General features: G+C 39.3%; 1 long non-coding RNA gene across 2 annotated transcripts in view; it reads left to right on the forward strand.

Annotated features, from left to right (window-relative positions):
* Window positions 1-500: 500 nt before the first annotated feature.
* LOC113034562 (uncharacterized) overlaps window positions 501-13,230 on the forward strand; it is a 110,734-nt gene continuing 98,004 nt past the window's right edge. For both annotated transcript variants that reach the window (XR_003274196.1, XR_003274195.1), the window contains exon 1: window positions 501-758. This is a non-coding gene — a long non-coding RNA (uncharacterized LOC113034562). The remainder of the gene's footprint in view (window positions 759-13,230) is intronic.

Below are 13,230 nucleotides of genomic sequence, written 5' to 3' on the forward strand. Positions count from 1 at the left end.
GAATAAAGTAAACTTTGAAATGTGTGAAATGCCTGCATAAATCTCAAAGATGGTTTGCTGTAACATTCTCTTCTTATGCACATAAGAGCTGTGAAACTGGACTTTGTACTAAATTATTTTGTTTCTACTCCTACTTATTAGGTGTTATATAAGTGCAATCATACTGCACACATCCAACATGTTTTAATGCGTTTTTATGCACTTCCTAATCTCTGGTTCCAGGGATTCTGCTTCAACGCTTGTATTCTGCATTAAGACTCATGCACTGGGTTAACTTGAACCCATTGTTCATAACGCTAAGTGGAATTTTGTACCGTGAACCACTGTTAAGAGTGTTCAGGTAAATTTAGTCTCCATGTGATTAAATCCAGCGTTGATGACCAGAGGACTCCATTCATGAGGCTTCCCCTGGCGCGACATAGAGGGCTGGGCGAACTGAAAACAGTGGGTGTGACCAAAAATACGAAAATGTATTACACTGCAAGTCTGGCAGACACTTCAGTATGAATGGTGGAGCTAGAGCGGACAAGTTTGTTTCAGCAATTAAGAAAGCTAGTGAGAGGTGAGAGAAAGATGGAAAGCGCTCAAGTGCGTTGCTGTGTGTTAGAGGATGACTTTTGCACCGTACTGCAAAAGTCTGAAAGTGAAAGAAAATGTGTCAGGTCATATTGGTGCAAAAGCGCGCCTCGCAAATGTTGGCTGAATTTAAAAAAGAAACAGAAGTGCAACGTTTGCGCCTGACCGCCAGTGATGTGGGGGTAAGTCTGTCAGTTCATATTATTTTATGAATTACACGCATATAAATCAAATAAATTCACCACTTCACAGCTGTGCTCCCTTCAAAGCCCAAACGAGGAAGCAGATTATGACTTTGATGGAACTTTGCATTCACTAAAGCTGATTTTCTTTTTGCAGATTCACTGCAGTATTTCAGTACTTTTTGCACAGACCTAGACACATTAGAGATGCTATCCGTTTTAAGAGGTTCAGGGAGTTTTGAGGGCCGTGCAACGCTCACTCATGCGTAATGGGCGGTTTGCACAAAGATAAAAGGAAGTATGCGGTGTCAGACAGAGATAGTAACCCGGCCTTCCTCTTCCTTTTTGTATTTTTTAAAAACGTTATTGAATGACTGGACCTGAAACGGTTTTCTTGACAGGGCTGCACCCTGTCCGCATTTTTTGTGTGTTCCGTATCCAAGCGCGTCACGCGAGCTGCGCCCGGTTATTATTATCGTGCGAAACCTGCAAAGAAAGAAAAAAAAAAATCCATGTGACTTATGTGAACTCCGCCGATCCTTTTTATAGCTCAGTCTTATCAGTGTGTGGTTGGCGAGCGTCACCTCCTGGAAAAAAGCAAACCAGAGCGCAGTGAGCGTCTCTTCATTATGAACCAAAACTGCCGTAGCGAAGGAAGCAACTGGGAGAGGTGCGTTCAGGTGCTGTCGGAAACGAGTAAAGCTATTCGGATTTGAAAACCTGAGAACACCCACCTTACTAGGGGTGGGGAAAAAAAAATCGATACTGTGTAGTATCGTGATATTTTGTTTGCTAATAATGTATCGATACAGAGACAGCAGAAATCGATATTTTGTTACAAAAAAGGTTTTTGTGCTCTGACTTCAGAGCATGTTGATCAGCTCCTTTTTCTGAGCAAGAATCCTGACGTTCCTTCACTGTCCAAATGTGTTTAACTTTTTTTGGCAGCAATAAACATGACAGTTTACTTATTTTAATTTAAGACATGTTTTATTTTAATTAAGTTTAAAACTTTTTTATCTAATGTAAAATTATATTTTGTTTTAATTTACTTTCAAATTCTTCAGTTGCTGAATGGGCTGCATAGTTTTCATAAATTGCATAGTTCAGAATAGCTATAATTGTACCAGATGGTTGCATTCAGTTAAGTTGGACTAGACTGTAATACAAACCGTTCAGTTTGTCAACAATAAAACTGACTGAAATGAGAGAATGACTGAGTGCGAGACTTTGATATTAGATAAAATGAATATTGATAAAGTTTACCTTTATGTACAGAATCTGAATATCGCAAAATATTACAAAAAAAATTGCAATAATATCATATCGTACGTTAAGTATTGTGATAATATCGTATCGTGGGATGTATGGTGATTCCCACCTCTACACCTTACCCCTACCAGAATGAATAAATAAATACACAGAATATAAGAAGTAATTTTGCAGTTCTAAATGATTAAAAAGACAGCTCTGACATACAAGTATTTTGTGCTTCACCATCAAAATAATTATAATAATCCGACCAATGTAGGATTTTTTTTTTTAAACAAAACTACACTTTTATTATATGCAGTTATTTATTTTACTTGTATATGCTCTCCGTGACTCTGATGGATCTTGTGTTTAGGTCATCCCAAAAATAAAAATCAAGTGGGAAAACGACCCTACTTCTCCATTTATGACCTCTGTAAACATTTTCCAATTGATTTAATGGTCTTGATTGCTGGTTTCTCATTTATTTCCTAATACAGCATGATGTTAATTTTATGGTCTACCTTAAAACAATATTGACCAAAAGAGGTACACTAACACTAAATGGTGGCTCTTTCCATTTTTTTCTTCTTTTTTTATTATAGAGTTATTGAGGTTGTTTGAAATCAAATAATTACTTTATGTCATTTTTCATGCGGTTTGAACACACTTATTTCCAAAAACCTCTGGCCAGGGACCTCATAATTAATAGCTGAGCAGAAGTTATTGTATAAAAAAACAAGATCAGTCTCATATTTGTGGTTATTTTGATGCTCTTTTTTGCATCTTTGCTTTCAAATTAGGTAGGGTTAATTTGTTTTTTGCTCTTAAAGGGGGCGCTCCAGTGACAGCTTAAACAAATAAGCAATTTGTTGGCTGAAGTTTCACCACATGTTCTGCATTGATGTGAAATTGGAACAAATATTTTCCAAGCTTTGTTTTTCCCTTCTCTCGCTTTTCTCATATTTCCACTTGATTTTCCTTCATATTCAGCTTACAGAGCTAAAGAAACAGCACTCAGCTTTCTACTAACTTTCTTTTTCAGATTTTCTTTTGGCAGTTATCCTAGCACCCCCTCGTTTCTCTGCTTTTTGGACTCATTAAGAGTAAAGATGTAGACTAACTCTGGTGTAAAGCGTGTGTGAGTTTCATAATGAGTGACATGGGGTTTCCCTGTCCCTATTTTCTTCATTCATGTGGCTGGAGTCAGAGAAGTATAGAGTTACCATCCCGGATATGAGCTGAATATTGAGTGAGTGCGTTTGAAGGAGAGAGAGGAAGGGAAGCTGCACATTTGTGAGAGTGAGCATGAAAACGTATGTGTGTATGTGTGTGAGAGGCAGACAATAGGAGGAAGCCTATTTGAATATTTTATTTATACCTATTATGATCGGTGTGTTTGTTCAGCACTCTTTGTAACAAACACAATCATGCATTTCTTCTTTGTGTTGCCTAGTGACCTGCTGTATTGTAGAAACTTCCTCTTGTCACTTGCACCATTTTGCATCCACAGTACCTAAATTGGAAGCTTAGCAGGAGGAAGTAGCAGAGCTCAAACTTGTGCACTTTATATATTCAAGTCAAAAACTGAGACAAATGTGAAAGATTATATTTAAAACATTTAAAATTTAAATGTGTTCCTGTAATAGCGATAATTTAAAGTCATGTCATTATTTATCTGCTGATGTTGTAATACTGAATGCTGAGCAAGTCAAAGGGCTGTAGGGGAAGCAGGTTTCTCAAGATGTGAAGAATAGAGCTTGTGCACCTCTCTCGCCTCTGTGTGAGAAATTCTGCAACTCAGCAAGTGGTCACGTACTTTTAATTACAATTCTCACAACAGCAGCCACACAGTGGTTTTCAATGAAGTAAAGAGTCTCTACAGTATATTTTACTGTGAATCTGTTCACAATGTGACAAAGAAAAGTGTGACTTGATGCAATAAACTTTCTTTTGCCCTCTAGGAATGACTGAATCACAGAGAAGTCACATTGTTGTGTTCATAATGACAAGAAAGGCCGCTCTTGTGTATAGCTGTGTTGTGAGTAGGTAAGCATGGAAATGAAGTCAAAGCAGGAACTGACTGATTACAGGTTGCTATGTGTGTGCTCTGCCTTCATCTAGACAAATTAGGGGAAATATAAATGCAAAGTTGCTATAGAAACACAGGCAAAAGTAGAGAAAGGCAAGAGTTCAAGTTGTGAGGGTCATTTAAGTTCAACTACATTCTTAAAGGCAGGTGAGATTCAGCTGAATTTAAAATCTGTTTGTGTGTTGAAGGAAAATACAGAACCAAGAAAGAGACGGGATCCAAATGACTGATGCAAAGTGAAACCCTACTGAAAGCCACAGGCGGGCAAATCAGTCTAACCCATGTTCATGCTGAGACTTCTTTTCAACAGCATCATAATTCATTGAGGTCAAAACCAGAAGAATTCAAAGAATCCACCACACAGTAGGTTCTAAAAAAAAGAATGTTAAAAATAAGATTGTGTAGTGAACTGCGTGTCATTCAGTCATCCATCCTGGACATGTTGCCAGTTTATTGTTCAGTCAACACACCAAGAAAGACACTCATTCACATTCACATTCATAACTGCGGCCAATTTAGAACCACCAACTAACCTAGCATACATGCTTTGGAGCATGAGATGAAACTGGAGTTCCCTGAGGCACAGGGAGAACAATCAACTGCACAGAAAGGCCTCAACTGGTGGATTCATACCCAGGACGGCAAGAAGGAAAAAACAAACAAACACAGACACTAAGTCTGTATCTGGTTGTTTTTTTTGTTTTCATTTTAATCCATGAATTCATTTTTGGTCACTTTAGGGCCGCGGAAAGAAGCTTAAATAGCAACTTTGAAACTATTGCAAGAATTCAGTAGACAAATTTACATTTCTAGCAGATACAGAATAACTTAACTCATTCACTGCCATTGACGTCTATAGCCGTCAATTGCAGTGAATGAGTCAATGGGTTTAACTCATTCACTGCCAATGGCTGGCAGTGAATGAGTTAATAAGATAAGATTTATGCTTCTGTGTCCAACTCTAAGAAGAATGTATTCACACTTGGGAAAATCGAAACAGTGAGCTGCAGCACTCTGACATACTCTGTAGAGATGAGGAGAACTGAAGAATCTGGTGACAATTTTCCTTAGATTTGGTACTAGCACCTTTATGCATTGACCAGTTTACTGAGATTAGAGCATCGTAGCATACGAGCAAAACATCCACATGTACGACTCGGTTCACTTCAGGAGCTGTTACCCTCGCCTGTACTGGGTTGCGGCTAGGTTGCTTCACTTCTTTGAGCATGCAGTCAGCAGAGGACTGTAAAGGCTACTTCTGCTCTTCATGTTGCATTGAGAGATGCAAACCACAGATGGCTCATTCAAATGAAAGTAAACCATGTGTCTATTTGTGCACCGACCAAAAGCAAATGAGTAGGCAGCTTTTACATCACACACCGCAGACATACTGAAATTTCACTCGAGTCATCTTGCTGTCACATGTGTAATTTTTACTGGCTCCTAAGTGAGCCTGAATAATTGTGTCTCATTACTCGGGTTAGAAATGAAAGGACTTTAAATTTCACATAGATTAATATTACAAAAAACAAACACTTGTTAACCTGTATTTATTAGGTATTATTTATATTAGGAGGGAAAGATTAGATTCCACACAAGTCTGTATTCTGTAATTGTCCGTGTCATTCAAAAATCTTGTACTTATACTTATTATTTTAAAGCTCTCACTTCAGCTGTAGTAGTATCTTGTTCCTCTTCTTTTACCACCTTCGGTCTTGATGAAACCTTCTCACAACCGCAGTGGATCGATTCACAGATGTAAAGCGGCTTTTCTTGACACTTTAACAGTGGATTTTCCCTCAGCAGCCACTTTCATTTCCAGCTGTAGCAGTTTCAGTGAAGAGTTTTAGGGTCTCAAAATGGTCTAAAAGGCGCAGTATGACATTTTGGATTTTTTTTTTAAACTTCCTAAAAATTACAGTGGAATATACCAGCCTCATATCTGTACATATCATAATGACTAAGTGGCGTGGAACGGCTAGGTTCCTGCTGCCCAAATTTAGTTACAGTCAAGCAGTAGAGAATCTCCAGGGTGTATTTGTCAGAAATTTAAAACCACAAAAATTACAAAGATGCAGCGTTTTGATATTAACCACCAAGATTTAGAGAGGCCTGTTACTGCGACGACCATGGTAGGTGATTATCAACCATTGCACAACTGCCTGTGCGGTCACAAAATTTGTATCTGCGATGGAATTTTGTTGGATTCATTACTAAGTACGGAGTGAGGAAGTGCTGCAGGCTTGGAAAAACCACCCGTACTGTAGGTTTTTACTCATGTTTATTCAGAAACATGAACATTTATAAAAATCACATTTCTGTAAATACAAGCAGGGACAGTGTGGAACAAAAATGTTAACGTGACGCAAGCTAAGATGTTAGGGTGGTGGCTGAGTAGCTAATGTTACTACCATATGCAGTATAAAACATGGACGTAGCTTCTGGGTCGGAAAAATAAAGCCGATACGGCAGTTTATCTGGAGGCCACTAGTTGGCGATAGCTGTAGATCTTCTTGGCCTATAGAAGTCTACAAGAAAACAACTTTCTGATTTGACCTCTGTAAAGGCGTTCCTGTTGATGGTTATGTTTATGGGCTCATTTTGTGTCATACTGAATAACAAACAAACAAACCAAAGAAGAAACAAAAGTTAAAGTCTGTTTTGTTTCGAAATACTACATTTCAATGTGAAGGATCAACTTGTGATTGACAACTCGTTAGCCAAAGAGCGTGAGTTTTTTCATAGACACAGTAGCCTCTCTGCGACACAATTAATTTTCAGCTTTATTTATATGGCACCAATTCACAACAACAGTCAACTCAAGGTGCTTTATATTGTACGGTAAAGACGTGACAATATTAGAAAGCCCAACAGTCACACATCCCCCTATGAGCAAATACTTCGGGACAGTGGGAAGGAAAAACTCCCTTTAAACAGGAACTAACTCCATTTCAGGGTAGCCACCTATCATGACTGGTGATATTTTTTTCTTTTTTCATCCAAGATGGTGAGGGTGGACATTCTCATCTTGCTAGCTTATGCTAGTTTAATCAGAATCAGGATACTTTATTGATCCCTAGGGGAAATTATTTTTGTTACAGTGCTCCAGTATAAAAACTAACAAAGACAGACAATACACTAAGTAAGAAATAGATACAATATATACATGACTTATATACATATAAGTCACTATTGATAAATAGCTGAGTAAGAAGAAGGGCGTGTGCAAAAAGGGTGTAGCTATTACAGTATACAGTGTGTTAAGCCAAATCTTTAAGGACCTTCTCTAAATTGGAAGTCTTTTCTCTCTTCATCTGAAAAGGGCGATAACATAATTTCCATATTGAGCTGTCATTCTATTGTAATCTCTTTGAATGCAAACAGGTACTTCCATACCTGCGGCTCACTGCCTTATCAATGAATTGGAGCTGCACCAATTGCAATCTTCCATGTGTAGTTTTTGCTGTGCTTGTGAGTGTCCTTCTTTGGCATGTGAAGATTGAAGATAGGACACCTGTAGGTGTGCTAGCTGCACCTGTTAGTCCTGGAAGAACAGCAGGCCTTGGTACATATGGAGTCTACCTGTAAACCCAACCACAAAAATCCCAAATATCATTGGATTTTCACAATCAAAAGATATCAAAAGCATTAGCTCTGGTGACAAACATAGGACTGAATCCCGCCCACCACCCCCTAACTCCCTTGTTGCAGGTACCAGGTCTATCAACTTCTTCTTCTTTAATGCTGGATGTTCTTTTTGAAATAGTAGCAAGAAAGTTAATAAAGTTAAACAAAAAAAGTTATGTCTTTACTTTTCTGTACAATAAGAAAGCTATGCAAATATGTTTGAGCACTGATGAAGTAGATGAATTTAAAGATACAGAATAACAAACATTTTTTTCTTTCAAATGAAATGAAATGTGCTAAAAGCTCTCCGAGCTGTTTGGCACCAGATTTTCAAGTCTGCAGCATTAGTGATTCTTGCTATGCTGTGAAGAGGCTGGCTGAGACGATACTTGAGTCTTCTGTGTCATTGGAGTCTCTTTTTACTTTAAGCCTTTGTACCTGGTAATTGTGTGAATTTTGTTCTTCACCACAGCCTGGTAATGCAAACACATTCGCAGTCACTCACGTAAGTCACAGCCATGGGACAGCAGCACTTCCTCTTCTGTCACCATCAAGCCTCGATTTTGAAATAATGGCCTCAGGCGGCCTAAAACACTCTTATCTCTCTCATCTCAGCTTTTCAGGAACTAAAAAAGAAGCCTTGTTTGCAGCTTGATGGGAGTTGTTTTGCACATTTCTGATTAACCAATGGGCTTTGACCATGTGAGATGTTGAAAAAGAACACCTTTTTAAACAAGGAAAACCACAAATTTTGTTTCATGGAAAATTCTCATGATGCGAACGAGATATCCTGCCTTGGAGAGCTTAAAATAAAGCTTTTCTTTATCCACTGATTCACGTGTAAAAGTGTTAAGACTTTTGTGAAGGTGTTTGTGCACACTGTGAGTGAGTGGGTGCACTGTATGTGCATACCTGTTGCTCCTGTGGCCAGATTTAACCTTTTATCCTTTCTTAGCTAAAAGTGAAAGTACAGTTGCTTTGGAGACAGCCTAACATGTGAGCAGCAGTTCTGTCTTATTCTGTCCAATCTTACAAACTCAGAACCTGAAATATATTCTTTGATAGTTGCCTTACTTTACCTCTAAGCAGGGTGGGTAGGCTGTTTTCATTCCTTTCTGTTTCTCAGAAAGTTTCAGATATGGCTGCACAGAGCTTCCCCCGTGCAGAAATCACACTGTGATTTTGTCACTGAGTGACAGCTAGAATTTCAACCAGTAGTTTATGTTTTTTATGGCTTTTTTGGGGGGGATTAGTGTCAAGCATTTCAAGATATTATATTGTATTGTATTGATTACACAGAAGAAATCTCTCGCAGAGCATTCAAAGGGCCAGGGTTGTGTTAAGTTGATGTTTCTGGAAGTACGCACAGTAGTTATAAAAGAAGGACTTTGCAGGTTTTAGTGGAAGCAGGGAAAAGAAAAAAAGAGCAGAAGGAAGCAGATTGCAATGTATGCAGATTTTTAACATTTATTAATAGTTTGATATTGACACTGAAATGTTGAGTCTGATTGTTTAACTAATTTTAGGGAAGACCGAGCAATGCGTGTGAAGGGCGCATGCTTCTAGACCTGCAGTTCTGTATAATAGCTGGACCACCTGTAACTTTTAAACTTAATGTTTTCATCCTGCCTAAGAATCTGCAGTAACTTTAGCCCTAGCAACAGAATTCATTTGCATATCTTAACAGGAAACACTCCCATGTCTGATATCAGCACTTGTACTTACAAGCAAATTCTCTTCCTCAACTAAGAATTGTTCTTGTAAGAGTGGTCTCTCAAACCCATAGTAGGCAGGTATTTTTGGTTGGCCACGCTAGTTTACAGTTACAGGGTTTCCAGTAAGCTGCTGCTCTATGAAGCTGAGAAGATGGAGAATGTGTGACAGTTCTTGGGTAGTCGGCACTGAGGGTTTAACTGTCTCACACTGTGCAACTTATTGATAACTAACCGTTGCCACAAGTGCACTGTTCACTACTACTGTGGTGTTTTTAGTCAGAGCTACTGGTTTCCAGTAAAGAACTGCACCTAGTGGCTTTACAGGAGAGGAAGTGGTAGTGGCAGAGCCTGAACGTGCATTCAGAAAAGGATGAAAACAGTCTTCACTTGTCGGTTACTTATCTTTTCATGCAAAATTTTTGCAGAATGTGCATTTACATATTTGTCTTTTATTTCATTGAGCTGATGATACTGCAGATTCCTGAAATGGGAACGGAGTGAAAAAGGGTCAAAGGTCAAAGCCATAGCACTGCAATGAAGAGGACACGTGCATGTGCACTTGCTGACTTACTTCTCGTGTGTCATGCTTAAAAACTGAGGTGGTATACTGTATTTATACTGTATTTGTTTGTTGGTGGTTTGTGTTGAAGTGGTTGAAGATTGTTTTTAACAGTAAACCTGATAGTTTTACGATTTAGACACTAGGAAGTGTCTACAGCACACGACGTTTTACTTTTTGAATGGAGGTGGAGCGTTGAATCAAGAGTTATACACAGAGTTATATCGCCACCTAGTGGAAAAGCACTGACATGATACCCAACATATAAATCAGCTTACTGTCTGTACACTGTAGTTCTCGGGGTTTTCAGGATGTTAATATGCGAATATTTATATAGTTTATATAGAAATATTAAGAAAGACACATTTCCAGCATTCTGTTTAATGCCGGGAAGTGGCTGATGGAAATTAAAAATGTACACACCATCAAATTGTGAACATAATAAGTTTGCTAAAACAGAAGTGATTTTATTGTTGTACACTAGGTCATTTTTCACACCAAAATTTAAAAAAAAGAAAAAAAAACCATTAAAAATAATCATCATCTTTTCTGAGCCTTCAGGGTCTGTCAAACCTTCATCTTTAGGCATACAACTACACCACCACTCTGTCTCCACCTGCTGGTAGAGTTGGAGGCAAACAGCATTCTTTAATTTATGTGTTTTACTGCTGTTTACTAACTTGCAGTCTTTTAAGGAAATATGTATTCAGCACTTCTACCTCAATATTTCACTGATTTCAACTTAATACTTAGGAATTGCCGACCTGTCCAGGGTGTACCCCGCCTCTCGCCCTGTGGTAGCTGGAATAGCCTCCAGTCCCTCTGTGACAAACAGAAGAGAATGGATGGACAGGTAGTAAGAAAACACTCAGTCTAACTGACAACAACCCTGAGACATTGCAGAATTGACCGATTTTTGGATAAGATAAGATAACCTTTATTAGTCCCACGCGTAGGAAATTTGTTGGGTTAAGGCTGCCGACCTTTGCCAGCGCCATCTTACCCTTCCGACCATACATACATTACAACATCATATGGGGAAGACTGGTCAGAGAGGTATAACAATGGAAAATGCACAACATGAGGAAAGACGAGGAGAAAAAATAACTCCCCCCAGACTGAGCTCCAACAGGGAGATCAGTTTGAGAACAGAAAAAAAAACACACCTCAGCACATGAATCCGCACATCTCACTACATAGAAGACATAAGCTTCGAAGGCGTTTGGAGGGGGGGGGGGGGGTGAGTCTGTGTCAGTGCACATGCATGTGTGTGTGTGTTCCGTGTTCCGCCGAGAGAAAGTGTCCCTTCACCCAGTTAGGCAAAAGTCAACAGTCTTCGGTCGACGCGGGTAACCTTGAAGGAAGAGGGATAAAGTCACAACACAGTCTTGTTATCTAATGTAGAATTGTTATTCCCGTCAGCTTTTGCCTTGAGCATCCAGCTGGCGCCAGGGAGGCTGCATGAGATGAAGATAGTAGCTGTTTTGGTTAGTGCGAACAAACTGCATCCAGTTTTACAGTTGGTCTAATGTCCGTCACTGGTCACCAGGTTCTTATCTGATGTTGCAGGTTATTTACGAGCCGTGCAGCAAGAACAGAGAAAGCCTGGTGACCTTTAAAATTTTTTACACCAGAGGGGGCACTGTGGGCTCCAACGACAGCAAGAGTATGAAACCATGACTAACAGAAATCTTGGTTTATGACACATCTAACAACACATTGCACAACACCTTATTTCTTTGCCTTTATGACACAGTTTCATGTTTACTCCAGAACCCGCTTGTAAAGGCCCACTTCATTAGTTACACCTTCCTAATGCTACGTTGGAAACCATTTACCTGAAATCTTCGTGGCATGGATTCATCAAAATGTTGGAAATATTCCTCTGAGATTTTGGTTTATATTAACATGATGAAATTACACACTTGCTGCAGATTTGTCATCTGTACATCTATAATGCAGATCTCTTGTGCCACCACATCCCAGAGGTGAGTTTAAGGTGATTTGAGTTTTGTGTCATGGTATGTTATCCTGCTGGAGTCAGCTGTCAGGAGAGGGTACACTGTGATTACTTAAGAGATGGACATGGTCAGCAATGTTACTCAAGTAGGCTGTGGTGTTTAAATGATGCCCAATTGGTACTAAGGGGGTCCAATTTTTCCAAAATTCCAAATTCTTAACCTGCAATCTAAATGCCACAGTACAAACCAAGACTCATCAGGTCAGGTAACATTTTTCCAGTCTCCTATTGTCCAATTTTGGTGAGACTATGTGAATTGTAGCATCGGTTTTCAGTTCTTAGCTAACAGGAGAATCACCTGCAGTGGTGTTCTGCTTCTGACGAGTATCTGCTTCAAGGTACTGTTGTCTTCTTTTTGACTCAAAGCAGTCAGGCCATTCTCTTCTGAACTCTGCCATCAACTGTGCATTTTCACCCAGAGAACTGCTGCACTCTGGATACTTTCAGGATGCCTCTTTCAGACTATTCACTGTAAACCCAGAGATGGTTGTGTGGGAAAATGAGTTTCTGAAACCAGCCTGTCTAGCATCAACAACGGTGTGACTTTTAAAGTCACTTAAATCACATTTCTTCCCCATTCTGATATTTCATTTGAACTTCAGCAGGTCATCTTGACCATGTCTACATGGCTAGATGCACAGCGTGGCTGCTATATGTTTGACTGATTAGAATTTTTTGTTAATGAGCAATTTAATAGGTGTACATAATGAAGTGGCTGGTGAGTGTATATATCCATGCCATATTGAAGCTGCTATTAATTTCTTTTTAATAATTCTATATTTAATATCTGCAAAGAGGCATTGTCAGTTTGTAATTACTGTTAATTGTGAATATCTCACAAACAACTACAGTTGACACACATGAAATACCAGAGACAGAAATGACTTGTAGATCCTAGTTAATGTGGGGTTAGTATCAGCAGAGGGCAGTGTTTTCCACATCATCCCAATCAACTGAGCATCTGTGTGTTGGACTTCAGGCGGGGTGGATTTGTGCCCTCCAGCACAGCAACCCTGCGTTCTTTGAAGCTCTGGTATCTCCAGAGATTACACACTGAAACCACACCCCCTGGGGGATGAAGAGACTGAGTGGTTGGCGAGTGTCAGCTGGAGGTATTGATTGGCATACTTAAAGGCAACAATAGAGGAGAGCAGTGAGAAACAGTCGTGTTCTGGTTCACAGAGTGGATCGGGTCAATTGAGGGAGCT

This window comes from Astatotilapia calliptera, chromosome 13, assembly GCF_900246225.1.
Source record: "Astatotilapia calliptera chromosome 13, fAstCal1.2, whole genome shotgun sequence".
NCBI classification, from domain to species: domain Eukaryota; kingdom Metazoa; phylum Chordata; class Actinopteri; order Cichliformes; family Cichlidae; genus Astatotilapia; species Astatotilapia calliptera.